This window comes from Aedes albopictus, chromosome 3 (genome assembly GCF_035046485.1).
Source record: "Aedes albopictus strain Foshan chromosome 3, AalbF5, whole genome shotgun sequence".
In the NCBI taxonomy this organism is placed as follows: domain Eukaryota; kingdom Metazoa; phylum Arthropoda; class Insecta; order Diptera; family Culicidae; genus Aedes; species Aedes albopictus.
The window spans coordinates 185523126-185535682 of NC_085138.1; positions in this window are offsets into that span (position 1 = coordinate 185523126).

Sequence of the window (12557 nt, forward strand, 5' to 3'; positions counted from 1 at the left end):
TCTTAAGAAGCCCACCTCATCCCTTTTAGCATGACGTACTTTATTGATCGCCAGGCTCTGTGGATCTCATTAGCCGGCTTTGCTTATATCCTAATGAGTCTGCTTCAGATGTACTGTCAGTTGTGATGATTCAGGAGTCACCTGACTATTCTATGGATTACTGCACTTACTCTCACACGAAATTTGACGTTTGAGCGGTGCCGACACAGCTCAAACGTCAAATTTCGTGTGAAAGTAAGCAGGCCAGCATAAATTCGTGCAGTGAACCATAGGTTGCAAAAATCACCGCTTTCAAGATGCTGTTCAGGCCCTTCTTCAATTCAAGCTCGTCTAGGGACCTTAGGAGAGATTTAGGGACAACTCCGGTTGCCGAGAGAACAACCGGAACTATACGGACATCCTCCAGGCGCCACATCTGCTTCAACTCCGCCGCTAGGTCGTCATACTTGGTTATCTTGCTGGAGAACGTTAATTGGACATTGTGGTCTAACGGTATGAACTTCTGCACGAATTTATGCTGGCCTGCTTACTCCCACAGAAAATTTGACGTTTGAGCGGTGCCGACACCGCTCAACGTCAAATTTCGTGTGAGAGTAAGCAGGTCAGTATAAATTCATGCAGTAAGCCACAGCGATGTCGATTAGTGATAGCCGCTTCATCCTTTTGTCGTAAACCACAATATCGGTCCGGTTGGCATGAATGTGGACGTACGTGTTGAAATTAGCATTTCTTAATTTCAAAACCGTTTTATTCTCAGTGTAGGAAAATGCTGTCAGTGCCATGCTGGCAGTGACCACGTGGCCCGGGTTGTTTACAGGAGTTAAAGAGCCAACTGTCAGAGAGGTGGCGGGAGTGTTAGGAGTGCTCACGCACACAAATGCACTGATGTGCGACCAGGCTTATGCATCGATAGAGTAGTTATGTTGTGCATTTAGTGGCAGGGCATGGCTCATGTAGGTTACAGACTGATCGATTAATCTATTCAGGCGCTCACGCTGTTATGCCAGCTTACATTTGGTAAGTGAAATAAACGTTCTATTTAAGAACAATTTTTGTAGAGAGTTTTTCTCTCTGAAAGAACTCTCGTGTTCCAAAGGGTCCTGGGATAAATATTTCAGGTGGAGATTTCCACAATATTTGTTCCATCAATTGCATCGTTGTTGTCCGCTTTGGTATACTTGTAATAATTACATCTGGTGGAGATTTCCACAGTAATAATTACAAGAGATTTAGGTCGGACGGTCCGGGCATCCACTAACTCACATCACATTTTTCAACAGGTTATGGGCCCAGGCAACGCGTGCCTGGAAAACAGTTTTTGAAACATTTAATCTGGTGGAGTTATCCGCATGAATTTTTTTTTTCTTCTCGAATAATTTACTGTGGTAGAGTTATCCGCATGAACATTTTTGAATGATTTAATCTGGTGGAGTTATCCGCATGGAAACTTTTGAATAATTTACTGTGGTGGAGATATCCGCATGGCCGATTTATTCTGGTGGAGATATCCAAGTGAGCATTTTAACCAATTTACCCTGGTGGAGATATCTGTGTGAAAATTTATGACTGATTTATTCTGGTGAAGTTATCCGCGTGAACAATTTTGAATTATTTACCCTGGTGGAGTTATCCGCGTGAGAAATATTTTGATATTTGGTATCTGGTGTAGTATTCCGCATAAGCATTGAATAGTGCAAGTTGGTTAATTGAGATAGTTGAATGTTAAGGCGGAGATATCCGTAAGAATTTTGACCTACCGTAAGGAATGTTGTTGAACAGGTTTGCATAATGGACAACAGACTGAGAAGTACGATTCTACCCACATTCAATGGAGATGACAAACGTTATCCTTTTTGGAAAAAGCGTATAGAAAACTATTTCAGACTAGATGACTTACTTTATGTCTTTGAGAGAACTCCGTTGGAGGAGGAATATGCTTTGCCTGGTATCAATGCTTCTCCACAAGCAGAGAACCAGCGAAAGGCAAAAATGGCTAAGAGACTTAAAGATGATTTTCAAGTTGTTAATGACTTGATGTTGTGCTTGGATGATGAACCCATGGGGCATGTTTTGAACTGTGAATATGCCAAAGATGTGATTGATACACTTGATGAAGTTTATTTGCCCAAAGGTGTGAATGCAATGCTTGGGTTGCGATCTAAGCTTTACCTGCTTAAAAACAGGAAATTTACGACTCTAAAAGAATTATTTTCTACACATGAAGACTTGATTCGGCAGCTTAATCTGATGGGAGAACAAGTTTCTCGACAAGAACAAATCAATACTCTTTTGGCTGCTATTCCTGAAAAATTCAGTCATATTTTGGGAGCTCTAGCAGTCATGAGAAAAGACGATCTAATGAATATGACTTTGCTTCAAGTACAGCGCATATTCATTGACGCTGACATCGATGAGTCCGAAACAGTTGATCAGCAACCAGTGGCTTATAAAATGACGAATGGTTGGAGGAAGGAAGCAAAACCAATGCAGCAGCAACATCGCAAAATGCTGAGGTGCCACGAGTGTGGCAAACTTGGTCACATACGCCGCTTTTGCGATGTTTATCGGCATGAAACACAGGAGCCAACCCATGTGACGACAAACATTCCAAAGTCTCGCAAGCAGTGTGATGTAGCCCTCATTACTAACAAAAGTTATGATTGCGTGATGCGTATGCCATTCAGCCGTATCGACGCAGACACGCAGAATCGGGTCGGAGTGAAACGACAACGAGCCGGTCTTCCCTGGCTTCAGCAGTTGAAGGAAGATATTCATTTTCGGCATGATGAAGAGCAGATCAAGAAACAGCGAATCTGCGGTGACCCCTTTTGGGAACTACCGGTCGCCATGTCAGAGTGTTCTGCATCAGACTTCGCCATGGAATCAGGGGAAGATATTTCTCTGAAAAGTGAGGCTTGGAGAGATTTGAATTCATCAAAATGTGAAATAACAGAGGAAGCAATACGTCACAGCTGTTCATCAGAAGATGATATTTCATCGATAGGTGATTATGATCCACCACAAGGTGATGAAGGTTCATCGACGGAAGACGTTGATGGTTCATCGATAGATGATGTTGGTTCGCCAGAAGGCGATGATGGTCCACTAATAGGTGATGATAGAGGTTCATCGATAGATGATGATGAAGGTTCATCGATAGATGATGTTGGTTCGCCAGAAGGCGATGTTGGTCCACCAGTAGATGATGATGGAGGTTCATCGACGGATGATGTCGATGGTTCATCGATAGATGATGTTGGGTCACCAGAAGGTGATGTAGGTTCATCGACGGTCGATGTCGATGGTTCATCCATAGATGATTTTGGTTCACCAGAAGGTGATGAAGGTTCATCGACGGTCGATGTCGATGGTTCATCGATAGATGATGTAGGTTCATCGACGGATGATGTCGATTGTTCATCGATAGATGATTATAAAGGTTCATCGATAGATGATTTTGAAGGTTATAGTGGTTCATTGGTAGATGATTTTGCTTTACCAGAGGGTGATGGAAGTTCATCGACGGATGATGTCGATGGTTCATCGAAAGATGATTTTGGTTCACCAGAAGGTGATGGAGGTTCATCAATAGATGATGATGGAGGTTCATCGACGGATGATGTCGATGGTTCATCGATAGATGAGGATGGAGGTTCATCGACGGATGATGTCGATGGTTCATCGATAGATGATTATGGAGGTTCATCGATAGATGATTTTGGTTCACCAGAAGGTGATGGAGATTCATCGACGGATGATGTCGATGGTTCATCGATAGATGATTTTGGTTCACCAGAAGGAAGTAGAGGTTCATCAATAGATGATGGTTTACCAGAAGGTAGTAAAGATTCACGGCAAGGTTGTCCATCGAAAGTCGATTATGCTTCACCAAAAGGTGGAAAAGGTTCACCAAAAGGCGGTTCTGTGATAGATGGCAACCGAGTTTCATCGAAAGATGACAACCTAGGTTCGTGGATAGATGTCAACAGAGGTTCGGCCGTGAATTTTTACGAAGCAATCCGTTCAAAGCTTACAGCATACAGAGCTTTACAGGGATATATGGTTTCAAAGATAAGAACAGATACTTGTTTTACTTTAAATATCTCAAGTCAATTTCAGAGTGATCCTCGTGAACACCACTGGACAGTTCTCAGCCTTCGTTGTCATCAGGGAGCCAAAACGTTTGGTGTTGCATACCATCGAGACAAGGATACCAAACCGTTGGCAGGATATGCCGATGCTGACTATGGCGGCAATGTGGACGAAAGGCACTCCATTTCCGGAGGTAGTGAAACCTGGCTTGGCAACCTGGAGTGCAACGAAGCAATTTTGGTCGAACTTACTTCATCCGAAGCAGAGCTGAATGTTGTGTGTGCAGCGGCCAAGAGAAGAATATGGTGAAGGTAATACCAAAGCATAAAACACATAGATGTAAGAAATATGTAAATTCAAGAATTGTGAAGAGAGCAAAAGCTCATGCTGGCATATTTAATATCAAGTGAGTAAATAGCAGAAATCATTAGGAGTTCAAGAGTATTAAGAAATGTTAAATATTTTGAAATTAAAGGAATGAGGGGAAGTGTTGAAATTAGCATTTCTTAATTTCAAAACCGTTTTATTCTCAGTGTAGGAAAATGCTGTCAGTGCCATGCTGGCAGTGACCACGTGGCCCGGGTTGTTTACAGGAGTTAAAGAGCCAACTGTCAGAGAGGTGGCGGGAGTGTTAGGAGTGCTCACGCACACAAATGCACTGATGTGCGACCAGGCTTATGCATCGATAGAGTAGTTATGTTGTGCATTTAGTGGCAGGGCATGGCTCATGTAGGTTACAGACTGATCGATTAATCTATTCAGGCGCTCACGCTGTTATGCCAGCTTACATTTGGTAAGTGAAATAAACGTTCTATTTAAGAACAATTTTTGTAGAGAGTTTTTCTCTCTGAAAGAACTCTCGTGTTCCAAAGGGTCCTGGGACAAATATTTCAGGTGGAGATTTCCACAATATTTGTTCCATCAATTGCATCGTTGTTGTCCGCTTTGGTATACTTGTAATAATTACATCTGGTGAAGATTTCCACAGTAATAATTACAAGAGATTTAGGTCGGACGGTCCGGGCATCCACTAACTCACATCACATTTTTCAACAGTACGTAATGATCTCGCGATCCCAGTACAGCTTTATGCAACTATTTTCCAGAAACGGGTCCGGCTGGTACTTGTAGTAGGGTACAAATCTGTTGACCAAGTAGTGCTTTAAAGCAATCTGTTGGTGCACCATCTTGGTAACTTCGTTGTGACGATCGAGGTAAGCTGATCCAGCTAACACTGAACCGCCGATAGTTCTTCGTCGCAATTACGCGCTCCTGTAGACGGGGGTGCGTCCCATGCAACTCCTTCTGCTTCCACGCTACGGTCATCTCGTCAACGGTCTTGATGCCGTAGTTCAGCTGGTAATCCTCCTGTGTTAGATGCAGGACGCTGTAACCGTGGTCAGCTTCACATACAGTGCGGTACAGTTCATGACGGTTCTGGCTTTCTATGTCCGCAACTGCTGGATCTTGGAGATACATAGTGCCTGAATATTTGTGACGCCTCTTGCTCTTACAGCGCGTGGCAGGGCAACTCTCTCGATGGACGACTTTGGATGGTGCACGCGGTGCTTGGTGAACGTCACTCGTACTCCTCGTTCTAACGCCTCGAGGTCAGTCTTGGTCCACTTTACCACCTCAAAGCTGTACTGCCCCTCTTGGCATGTCAGTCCCATGTCGTTTCTAATGCAAATCATGTTTTTGTCTCTCACGAGCTCATTTAAAATAAATTTAATATTTTTCGTGCCTCATTTCACAGCCCAATGTTCCACGAAAAGTTTATGCAAGAATTGAATACATTTTTTCAAAAACAATTGGAGTTATAGTGCAAAACGTAGGCACTTTGAAAAACAACATGGGACTGACATGCGAAGAGGGGCAGTGTAGGTCAACAGGGGCACAGCAAACGTGTTGATCGCCTTCACCTTGTTGCCGGCTGACCGAAAGCTCCTCAAAACATAGTTGACACGATACAAGAACTTGTCCTGCAATTCCTTATTGATCGCTGTGTGACAAATACCTCTAAGTTTCAGGAAGCCTAGGTATTTGTACGCTTCGCCTTCAACCATATTCCGAATCTCCACCCGTTCGTTAACGCAGAAACAGCTAGCGTCCGCTACTTGACCCCGGCAAAGATGGACTGATCGACATTTGTCAATTCCAAACTCCATCCGGATGTCTGCTGAACACTATCACAAGTTTGCAACAGTTGATGCAGCCTCTGTACTGATTCCGCACACAGCTTTAGGTCGTCCATAAAGAAGCTGTGGGTTTTTCTTATACTCCATCTCCCACTTTTTATTTGGTAGTCATAATTGCATTGGTGGAGTTCATCGCAAGGCTGAACCATAGCGGACTAAAAGTCGCCTTGAAATATCCCCCTCTGGACTTGTGGACCGCATCACAGCTGTTCCATCGGTAATCTGTAGAAACGTGCTCCACATCTCCATCGCGTGTTGCATCAGCCTGATGACGTTTCCGTCTTGGATAGAAGCTTCAGTTTTGGCCAGTCCGGAGTTTTGGCCATAGTGCGATATTGAGCGTGTTGCGATCTAAATCGGCGTAAATTTATTTTTTACTAGTAGATCCTAATACAATATGATGATTACAGCTGTGAAAACCACACATTTTGATTAAAAACTAGAAAAAAAAAATATATTTCCTTAAAAAATCTGCTCCCATATATCTATTTTGGCCAGGGTGCTTCTAATTTGGCCACACCCATAAGAAATACACGTGATTGGCCAAAATAGAAACCAAACTTAAGAATATGGCCAAAACTGCGGCAGAGCTTCTATTTTGGCCAGTGCCACTTTTAATACAAAAATCAAGTATTGGCTTGATTTCTGCATTTTTCCCTCGGAATATAGATTGAAACTTTTCATTTGACGCATTGATTGTTTTCATAGGATTATTGGTTATTTTAATAAAAATGATTTCCCTTAGACTGGCCAAAACCGGTGCCCGCACCCTACCTTGTACAACTGCAGTAGGTAGCTTAAAAAGGTACGAGTGCGGTACTGAGTCGTACGCCTTCACGCTCGCATGCTCAGGTTCCTCTGCTCTTTGGTGGCTTGACCCACAATGAGGTCATCTATGATGACCTGATCTGTGCAGCTTTGCATGTTCTTGCGTTACCCTTTTTGTTCTTCGGCCATCACGTTGTACAGACTCGAAAGGCGCGTTATTGGTCTATACTTTACTGGGTCAGCAGTGTTTTGGCCCTTCGGCAGAAGATAAGTGATACCCCTTGTTGCTGCCAACACTGTCTGATTTGACATCGGCGATGACATGAATCTGCCAACAGCCAAACGATGACATGCAGAAAAGAGAAGTATGAAATATGAAGTCTTTATCATGGCCTGAGAGCTAAAATATGTGCAAGTGGAACGAATACCTAAATTTATTCGTTATTAAACGTAAAGCTTATATTAATTATGCTATATCTACAAAGGAACTTAAATCTACAGTTGTAACTTATAACTAGAATCATTCCTACACGATCAAACTTGTAAGTATTCAATTATTCCAAAAGTGTTAGAACAATAACATACATCTGAATCATCACAGGTTGCTGGACAAATACGTTAGACGAGCACAAATGATTTAAAACAAGCTCCAAACCGAAATTTGTAAGATAATCCTTAACAATGTTTCATTCCAGGTTTAAGCTGTATCGCACCTAGAGCCTCTTGGAGTTTGCGTAATGCTAAAAAGAGTTCGGATAAACGATTTGCTCCCGCAACACCCCTGCTAATGAACTCTGGTAGCTTTTTTTTTTTTATCTTTATTAAAGAGACTTTCAGCCCTCGGCTGGTTCGTCTCTACCTCTGGTAGCTAGTAGCTGCGTCTCGGGTCTTCTAGTACAATGTTGAAGCATTCCGGCCGTGGATCGTCGTAAGTTGTTTATACCAAAAATTGTGCGCGAAATCTGGTTCTGGTGCAGACCAATTTCTGGTATACCGGGTTGCCTCACGTATATCCTGGGCGGTAACTACGGCCGCGTAGTCTCTAACTTCATTACACTGTCGTTCTTCTTCTTCCAACCACATTTCCTCGTCGCTGTGCTGGACAGGGTTCTCCCATAGATTGGCCCAGAACTGTGTGACATCGCCAATTTCCGGAAGGCTTTGTCTATAATTAGGCTTGTCGTTTCGGATGCAGTATTAGAACTTCCTTTCGTTAATGTTGAACATTCTATTTTGTTCTTTTCGCTTCGAAAATTCTCCATATCGCCGCAATCGTTTCGCAAGAGCACTCAACCGCTGTAAAATACATGGGTGCCGAGGATCTCCGTGATGTTGGCTTCTGTGAGATCTCGGAGTTCTGTGGGCTTCACAATTTCAGTAACATAACGAACTATCCTCGGTGATCGATTTCCCCTGCTTGTACTGTGTTAATCGACCAATCTTGATCCGCAATGTAGCGACCCGGTTCTTCAAACGTCGCATCCATGCGGGTTTCTGTCTGCTGGGGCGTATGTGACCTTCACCATCTCCTTGAGGGCGCGTCCGCAATCCCAGTGTTTTGGCAACAGCCACCGCAGCTGAATACACAGTAACCTGTAGATCATCGAGGTTCTGTTCGGCCTTCAAGTAATGTGACAAAAAAAGCTTTGGTATTCGGTGTCGGGACATGGGGTCTGTCCCACGGAACTACGTGACTGCTGTGGCCATGTAAAGTGCTAGTTCATCTCGTGATTGCAGTCGTTGTATATCCGCTGTTGGTATTGGAGCAGTGGGTCCTCTGCTCTCGCAATTCCCTCTGCGCTTTCAGCTTGATGCACTCCACTACTGCAGCTGTGAGAATATTATGAGACATAATTGCTCGCTGCCGTGTGTACAGCTTATTCAAGTCAAGCTGATTCACAAAGCGAGGGAATCTCTTTTTGAACATTTCCACCACCCCTAATCTGCCGGACATGTCCGTCTCCATCCTCGTGCAGACAAAATAGCAGCGAATCACATCCTACATATTCATCTCCCTCGTCCACATGATCCGCTGCCGTCGGCCGCCCGCTAACGTGAGTGTTTGACGTCGATCAGCCACAGCAACATTGGCGGATGAAACATGGCCTTCCCAACAAACAATTTTGCTGTACAAGAGTGCAACAAACCACTCTTAATCAAACTAACTTAAGAAACTGTTATACAGCTAGTTCTGTTTCTTGGGTTGTTGATTGCTATTGCTACCGTTTCTGCTCTGCGTTCATGGTACGGGCTGTGCCCGTTGACTGGGAGGCCGCTCTTGCACCATATCTTGTTCCAGCCGCTCGCCGGTCGCTCTGTTTCCCTTCCAGGACCAGCTCCAGTAAAGGCTCCCTCCTCGGGCGATCGCATTCTTCGGTTTAGTCTTGTTCTGGTTTCTATATTGGATGTGTTCTCATTCCCGGATATGGGTAGTTGAAAAGAACACTTCAGACATAATCATTTGGCACATCCTTTGAAGATGCCCTAATTTTGATTAGATTGTAACCACTTAGTCCTGTTGCCACCATACAGGACATCCATAGGTCAATATTGGTCGAACAACAGTTGTGTAAATCCATTTGATATTATTGGATTTTAGAACCCCAAGTTTTACCAAACCTTCGCCGGCATTGCCCGAAGGCCACTAATTACGTAACGTTTTATGGGTAGTACGCAGATCGCAAGAAGTTTCTTGGCCTATCTCGATGCGTGGAAAATTCAGGCAAGGAATCGCTCACGAAATGAGAAAGCGTCGCTTTATTCCGGATCCTAGTACGAAAAATAATGCACTGAACGAAAATTACTTGAGCGATTCCGTTTGAAGTGCATACTTCGCATTAAGGGGAGGGTGAGCACGGCAGAACGTCACGACTCATATTTTTTTTTATAATTTTTATACAAAAAAGCGTTGCGTAGAGGAGAGGGAGGTAAAAAATCTTGATTTTGGCGTTACGTGCTGCCATGCAAGTTTTTTTGGATTTTGAACTCAATATGCGGTGTCCAAAAAAGCTTGAAATCAAGAATGAGTACTGCAACGTACTTTACCTGTTCAGTCATATTGATTTCAGAATCAAAGAGACCCAAAGAACGAACGTCATTACGGTTTCGCCTTTCCGTGAAAAGAATGTAGATGTTTTAATAGGATTTACCGAAAAAGCATATTGTCGACACCTCCCCACCGCTATTATTGAGTTGCCTCAATATCGTATCTGCTACGAGATTCTACAAAAGCGATATCTTGACTCCCCCTTGGGGGCATCCACAAACACTCAATATCCTAATCGCTGCTTGACGCAATGTCGAGAAAAGATGTCGGTTTTTGAGCATTTGGTGAATCCAATTAGAAATCATTGGAGATATACCATGACCCCGTGTGACCTCCAATATGGCATCAAAAGTCACGATGACAAAGGCACCCTCGATATCTAATAAAACACCCAAGCAGGATTGCTTTTGAGCGAATGCCTTCTCGATATCGTAAACAACTTTGTATAAAAGTGTCACAGTGGACTTTCCAGATTGGTAAGGATGTTGGTTCACATGAAGAGGCACATTGGCCAAATGAATATCGCGAATGTGATGGTCGACAATGCGTTGTAAGCATTTCAGAAGAAAGGGAATCAGCATTTGTACAAAGGTTTTTCCAGCCGGATCGGGCAGTAGATCGAAAAGCTTTCTGGTAAGCATTGACCTGAAAGCCTCCGATCCAGCCAAACGTCGCGACGTCTGTTTACACTCTTTCTACATTGCTTCCTGAGGTTTTCCAGATCAGAGTTCCACCAAAGAGTACCTATTGTGGTCTTCACAGACCGCAGAGAGCAAGTTTCTTCAAAAGCTTCTATGATGAAGGCCGTTGTAGTATCAACGGCATCATCTAAATCTCTTGGAGTGTCAATGGGTGATGCCTACCCATTAAATTTAATTGTTACCAAATCAGTAAAGAGATCTCAGTTGGTTGACCGGGATTCTTGAAACGCAAAGGTTGCCTTCAGAACCCATGTAGCAATGGGCAGATAAAGATTCTTCATCTGACACATACCAATAGGTCAACTCGTGACAAATTCTACTAGAGAAAAGCGTTATGTCCAAAACTTCCTCTCTGGCAGATACCATGAAGGTTGGGCGGTTGTTAAGTAATCTAAGAACTGTACCACTTAAGTATTCCATCAAACTGGAGCATCTCAAGTTAATGTCTGAGCTGCCCCAGATGATATGGTGAGCATTAGCATCACTGCTAATAGTTTGCAAAAGGCCTTTTGAAATGCAATATACGATGACTTACTTGAAATCATGCGTAGGAGATGGTTCATCATGCGGTATATAAACCGAACAAGAGACGTATTTCCTGCTGTAATACATAGATTGTGATAGCACATACATCTCTAGTGGTTAGTTCAGAGATGAGTGTAGCATCGATTGTGTTATTGACAAGCGCACATGCTCGAGGCATGACACGCGAGTATGTCATTTCACTTTAACTGAAAGTAACAAACACTGGGTTCACAAGATTTCCTAGGGGGCTGTCCATTAATTACGTAAGGGAATTTTTGTGATTTTCCGACACCCCCTCCCTCCCGAGTAAGATTTTTTGTATGAAAACCCAAAAATTTTTGTATGGCGCGTAAGATTTCTCAAACCCCTCTCTCCCCCCATAAACCCTGACGTAATTAATGGACAGCCCCTAGATGGAAATTCCCCTTACGAGAGTAAGGTTCTTGAACTAAGGCCACTTGGGCTGTACCATTTTGCATAAGTCTAGAATGATTGATGATTGCTTTTCTTTTATGCTGAAGATTGATCTGAGCTATCCTAACCGTAGCAACTACCCAAACTATGCAAGATTAAACTCTTAACAATTCATAGAGCACAAAAATAACATCAACAATAAAACCAGATCGGTATCGATTACCAAAGGCGAGGATGCACAGAATACAGTGTGTAAATCGCATCATGCAAAACTATATAGGTGAAAATCTAAACTAATCAATGACACCTTCATAATCTAGACCTTATTCAGTCTCAAGAAGGGCAGCTGAATGTCTGGCAGAAACACATGGTCCACAGTGCTATTGCTCCGGTTAGCGCAGTAAGGACATGGAGGGTGCCCCGGTACTCCACAGGCTCCGTTTACGATTAGGTTTTTTCTTAGATCCCCTTAACCATTTATTCCTAGGCACGGTAATCATAAAGCCACTTCACACCATGAATTGAGGGTCACCTGATGAGTGGACTCCTACCAGTGGAACAGGTAGTCCGTAGTGCTTTTCTTAGCCAGTTGAACTGACCGATACTGATACTACACAGCTATCTAGGCTGATCGGGGAAAGAAGTTGATATTGGTGATCAACTTCTTACGGGCCCGAAAAGCCGCGCATTTTTATCTTCTATCTTTTAACGAGATTTTTACCCGTGACTAGTTGTTTTGAAGTCCACGCATCACCTCTCTTCCGAAGGAAAAATGCACATTTAGGGTGCCTGTACCAGTCATCGCACTACCTA